Here is a 6000-nt window from a genome sequence, read left to right as displayed (position 1 = left end):
GTTGGTTTCCTGGCCCTCCCTCACTCACTCACTCACCCACTCCCTCACTCCCTCACCCACTCCCTCCCTCCCTCACTCACCCACTCCCTCAGTGAGGAATGCGAGCGCCACGTGACAGCCTCCCAGCCCCGCCCCGACCCCGCCCCCTCCCCCTAAGCCAGACTGACAACCACATCGTCCAATCGGAGAAGGGGATGTGACAGGAGCGGTGGGGCGGGCGGCCAATAGTTGGCGAGTGGGCGGGACCGGCGGTCCGTCACGTGATGTGCGGCGGGAGGGCGGCGGAGGAGCTGTTTGCTGAGCCGGCGACTGACTGAGGGGCGGGGTGTTCACCTGATCCCACCGGGGGCTCCATCGCTCGGTGCCGCCGCCCCTCCTCCTCCCCAGAGCGGGCGCTGTGCGGGGCTTGGATTGACCGGAGCGGGAGCCGTGGAGTGAGTGAGTAGGTGGGTGGGTGCGGCGGCGGAAGGGGGGCCGGGGCCGGTCAGTCAGGGAGTCCCGAGCTATGAAGTTGAGGAGGAGCCCGGAGGAGAGGCAGGAATAGTCGGGCCGCGAGAGGCGGGATGTGGCCGCGGTGGGTCCGTGAGGGGCCCGGGCTCGGCGGAGCGGAGCGGACTGCAGGGACCGTTAAAGAGGCGCCCGCGCGCCGGGAGCGGGGGCGCGCGCTGCTGCCCGGGTTCAATCGGGGGTGGGCGCTCCTGTCCAGGGGCACATGTCGCCCAGGGTGATGGGGGGGGGTAGGGTGCGTGTCTGTGTCCTGCCCAGGGTGATTGGGGGGGTGGGGTTGCGGGTCTGTGTCCTGCCCAGGGTGATTTTTTTTTTGGGGGGGGGGGGGGGTTATGTGTCCTGCTCAGGGTGATTGGGGGGGGGGGGGGGTGCGGGTACGGGTACGTGTGTTGCCCAGGGTGATTGGGGGGGTGCGGGTACGTGTGTTGCCCAGGGTGATTGGGGGGGGCGGGTACGTGTGTTGCCCAGGGTGATTGGGGGGGGCGGGTACGTGTGTTGCCCAGGGTGATTGGGGGGGGGGGTGCGGGTACGTGTGTTGCCCAGGGTGATTGGGGGGGGCGGGTACGTGTGTTGCCCAGCGTGATGGGGGGGCGGGTACATGTGTTGCCCAGGGTGATTGGGGGGGTGCGGGTACGTGTGTTGCCCAGCGTGATGGGGGGGCGGGTACATGTGTTGCCCAGCGTGATTGGGGGGGGTGCGGGTATGTGTGTTGCCCAGGGTGATGGGGGTTGGGTTGCGGGTACGTGTGTTGCCCAGGGTGATTGGGGGGGGTGCGGGTACGTGTGTTGCCCAGAGTGATGGGGGTTGGGTTGCGGGTACGTGTGTTGCCCAGGGTGATTGGGGGGGGTGCGGGTACGTGTGTTGCCCAGAGTGATGGGGGTTGGGTTGCGGGTACGTGTGTTGCCCAGGGTGATTTGTGGAGGGGGGTATGTGCTCCTGCCCAGGGGCATGGGGCATTGCGGGTATGTGTCCTGCCCAGGGTGATTGGGGCGGGGGTGTGGTTATGTGTGTTGCCTGGGGTGATTTGGGGAGGGGGGGCATGTGCTCCTGCCCAGGGTGATTGTGGGGGGGGTGGGTGGTTGCGCACTGCTGCCTGAATAATCAGGGGTGGGGGGCACATCCTGCTGCCCAGGGTGATTTGGGGGTGTGGGGTGGTGTGTGTGTTGCCCAGGAGCATTGGGTGATGTGTGCTCTCAAAGCTTGAGTGAAGTCATGTCTGGATTTGAGTATTTAATATAAATTAAGCAAAATAGTCCAGGCGCTGGAAATCTGGAACAAAAACTGTAAAGAGATCTCGTCCATCATTATCTTCTCAGTGAACACTCTAGGTTTGGGGTGTGCACCCTACAGATTGTGATAATATGTCTGCCTGCCTCTTTATTTGTCAGTTCTGGAGAAGGGTGCAGACGGACCTGAAATGTAGACTGTCTGTTCTCTCCACAAATGTTAACTGCTAACGTGTTTCCAGCATTTTTATGTTCTTACTAAAAATATAAATCTGGGAGGGGCAGGCATTTATTTTTAAACTAACTCAGACCGGGTGTAGAGTTAAATTTTGGAATTGACAAAAATCCATCAATGTAAATAAAATACTGGAAATGCACAGGTCAATGAATCCTCTGACAGAACTGTAATTTCTGATTGTCATTTGCAGTTTTCTTTTCATTTGAGCCATGATTGTAGATCTGAATTTGCAGTTCTAAGCCCACTGGTGTAATTGACACGCGTACTCGATGTACTAAATAATGGAATAAGGAATAAAAACTGTGCTGAAAGTACACAGGTCATCTGTAAATAGAAAAGTCACATGCCAACCTGTGTTTTCAGTGCTTTCTGCTTTTATTTGACTTGCAGTTATTTTAATTTCTACTGTTTTTGTGAGCTCTATAACCTTCTCATCTTCTACATCAACCAATTAAAGGGGATACAGAGTTACTGACAGTTTTGCTGGTACTTGAGCTATTGAAGTACAAATTTATCATCTGACTGAACTGTTTACCATGATCTCAAATGTACAGTTGTGGAACGGTGTCAAAGTATCCAGGTTTTATTGTGTTGAGTATGCAGAAGTTCAGGACGAGGGGGCACAATCTTACAATTAGAGCCAGGCCATTCAGGAGTGAAATCTGGAAGCACTTTTTTCACAGGGTAGTGGAAACCTGGAACTCTTCCCTAAAAGGCTGTGGATGCTGGGGGTCAGTTTAAATTTTTAAGACTGAGATAGATAGATTTTTGTTAGCTAAGGGTACCAAGGGATATGGAGCGGAGGCAGCTAAGTGGGATTGAGGTACAGATCAGCCATGATCTGATTGAATGGTGGAACAGGTATGAGGGGCTGAATGGCCGCCTCCTGTTCCTATTCCTATGACAGTTAAGTGAGGCAGTCTTGGTACTCAGGTTTATTGGAAGCTGTTCTATGAATAGGAACTACTGTATTAAATGAAATGCTGTACTAAAAGTGCACCAGGTTAATATTTCAAGGGGATTAAAATAGGCTAGAATAAATCCCTACTGATCATTTGTGGTCAGTCAGAACTGTGCAGGCTAGGTACAGGAGCTGCTGTTAAACTGGTAATTAGTGGAGGCAAGTATTTTAGGACACAATTATTTTGGGAACCAGTAGCCTCAAATGAATGCTGGCTGAATTACTTTTGTTGATATGTCTAACTATAAATCTTCAGATGACATTGAGATGTTTTAGTTGCCTTTGTACTTCAACTTTACTGTGTTGTGGTCTTCTTTGTGGCTTGCTTGTAAGGACACCCAATAAGGAAATGGTTATAAAAACAGAAAATGCTGGAAAAGCTCAGCAAGTGAGGCAGCATCGTGGAGAAAGAAATAGAGTTAATGTTTCAGGTCAAAGACCTTTTGTCAGAACTGGAAGATGTTAAAGAGTTAAAGTTTTTAAACAAGTACAGAGCCAGGGAAAGGGGGGTGGAAGGGAGGAAAGAAAAAAAGGGAACTCTGTGATAGGATAGAGGGCAAGAGTGATTAAATGACAAAAGGGATGATGGTGAAAGGTAAGGAGGGTGGTAATGGGACAAGTTAAGAGACAAAAGATAGGTCTAGATTAGCTGTAAATGGCAACAGCAGAACCATTACCAGCACTTGCTGTCCAAAAAAATGGATTGTAAACAATTTTACAACACCAAGTTATAGTCCAACAAATTTATTTTTAATTCCACAAGCTTTCGGAGGCTTCCTCCTTTGTCAGGTGAACGGTATGGAAATGGAAGCAGTGGTTATGAACTGAAGTTATTGAAATTAATGTTGAGTCCGGAAGGTTGTAAAGTGCCTCAACAAAAGATGAGGTGCTGTTCCTCGAGTTTCCGTTGAGCTTCATTGGAACAGTGTAAGAGGCCGAGGACAGAGGGGGAGTGGGACAGGGAATTAAAATAACAAGCGAACGGCAGGTCAGGGTCACACTTGCGGACAGAGCGGAGGTGTTCAGCAAAGTGATCGCCCAATCTGCATTTGGTCTCCCCGATGTAGAAGAGACCGCCTTGTGAGCAGCGAATACAGTATACTAAATTGAAAGAAGTACAAGTAAACCGCTGTTTCACCTGGAAGGAGTGTTTGGGGCCGAGGACAGAGAAGGTGAAGGGGCAGGTGTTACGTTTCCTGCGCTCGCATGGGAAGGTGTTGGGGCTGATGGAAGAGTGGATCAGGATGTCGCGGAGGGAGTAGTCCCTTCGGAATGCTGAAAGGGGAGAGGAGGGAAAGATGTGTTTGGTGGTGGGATCACGCTGGAGATGGCGGAGGATGATCCGTTGAATGTGGTGGCTGGTGGGGTGGAAGGTGAAGACGTGGACCCTATTATGGTTCTGAGAGGAAGGGGTGAGGGCAGAAGTGCAGGAAATAGGACGGACACAGTCGAGGACCCTGTCAACGACAATGGAGGGGAATCCTCGGTTGAAGAAAAAGGAAGACATATCGGAAGCACTGGTGTGGAAGGTGGCATCGTCGGAACAGATGCCACCTGATGGAGAAACTGGGAGAAGGGAATAGAGTCCTTACAGGAAGCGGTGGGAGGAAATGTATTCAAGGCAGTTGTGGGAGTCGGGCTTATAATAGAAATTGGTTGACAGCCTATCCACAGAAATGGAGATAGAGAAGGGAAGAGTCGGAGATGGACAATGTGAAGGGGAGGATGGAAATTGGAAGCAAAGTTGATGAAATTTTCCAGTTTGGGACGAGAGCAGGAAGTCATCAATGTACCGGAAAAAGAGGTGATGGAGGGGACCTGAGTAGGATTGGAACAAGGAATGCTCCATATATCCCACAAAAAGGCAGGCATAGCTGGGAGCCATACGGGTTCCCGTGACAACACCTTTTATTTGGAGGAAGAGAGTGGAGTCAAAGGAGAAGTTGTTCAACATAAGAACAAGTTCCTCCTGGAGGAGGAGGACGACCACCACGACCGGGACCAGTTGGGCCGCCGTTCATGGAAGCAGCGGAGGACCCGCAGGCTTTCCTGGTGGGGATGGAGGTGTAGAAGGACTGGATGTCAATGGTGACAAGGAGACGGTTAGGGCCGGGGAACGGGAAACTGTTAAAGTGGCGGAGGGCCTCAGAAGAGTGACGGATGTAGGTCGGAAGAGACTGGACAAGGGGAGAAAAAATAGTCCAAGATAGGAAATGGTTATACTTTGTTACATTGTCACCTTTGCACCTTGGTATACTATTTTCTCCTTGTGCTTTGGAAACTAGTCATGTATAGCTATTTACATCATTGCCCTACATGTTATTTTGGGTACAGTAGCGTCATGCAAACCAGAGGTTATGAGTTGAGATTCCATAGCAAGCTGTGAAATTGAATTCCATTAATCTGATAATTTGCACCAAAAAGGTCCATTAAAGGTGCCGGATTGACTTTAAAAACCCAACTGGTTTACTAATGTTTTGCTATCCTACCCAGCCTGGCCTACGTTAACTCTAATCCTACACTAAGTGGTTGACTGATAATGCCCTCTGAAATGGCCGAGCAAGCCAGGCCATTTCAGAGCAATGGACAATAAATGTTACCGTGCTAGTGTTGCACTCATCCTGAGAACAAATAAAAAAATGTAGCAGATGAACTGTCATTCTTGTGTTGACGTGCATGTTTTAAGCAATTCTGTCTAGGGGGAACAAGCTTCTGATTCCTGTAGTTTCGTGTGTTGGTTAGGCTCTGTTCGAGAATTGATATATGTTTATAGGATTTATCTTGTATATATTTTTCCCAAATTACTGCCGACAACTAGCCTGTTCCAAAGGTAGTAGTATGTTATTAGCTTGTATTATGGTCTTGGATTTCATTGATAATTCCAGCTTGTGTTTGGGATTGCATCATACTTATTCCTATTCCAGACGTAGGGTAATGTAGGTCTTGACCAGCCTGAAACAAAAGGGTGTTTGTGTACTGTATTGAGAAAAGGTTGTAGGACTCTGTCCAATATTTTTCATCTTGTATGTGCGGGCATTGTTTCAAATTATTATAGAAATACTGAAAAC

General features: G+C 49.9%; 1 protein-coding gene across 12 annotated transcripts in view; it reads left to right on the top strand.

Annotated features, from left to right (window-relative positions):
• The first annotated feature begins 276 nt into the window (after positions 1 to 276).
• The window catches only part of ppfibp1b (PPFIA binding protein 1b), a 168379-nt gene continuing 162655 nt past the window's right edge, over positions 277 to 6000 (top strand). For 10 of the 12 annotated variants that reach the window (XM_067999203.1, XM_067999205.1, XM_067999202.1 and 7 more), the window contains exon 1: positions 277 to 438. The gene's annotated coding sequence lies outside the window, so the exon portion shown is untranslated. Of the gene's footprint in view, positions 447 to 6000 lie in introns of all 12 variants that reach the window. The other 2 variants (XM_067999196.1, XM_067999195.1) reach the window with 2 other exon arrangements.

The sequence above is a fragment of the Heptranchias perlo genome, chromosome 18 (genome assembly GCF_035084215.1).
Source record: "Heptranchias perlo isolate sHepPer1 chromosome 18, sHepPer1.hap1, whole genome shotgun sequence".
Taxonomy (NCBI): domain Eukaryota; kingdom Metazoa; phylum Chordata; class Chondrichthyes; order Hexanchiformes; family Hexanchidae; genus Heptranchias; species Heptranchias perlo.
The sequence above is the reverse complement of the archived record's forward strand: the minus strand, read 5'-3'. Positions and strand labels throughout refer to the sequence as shown.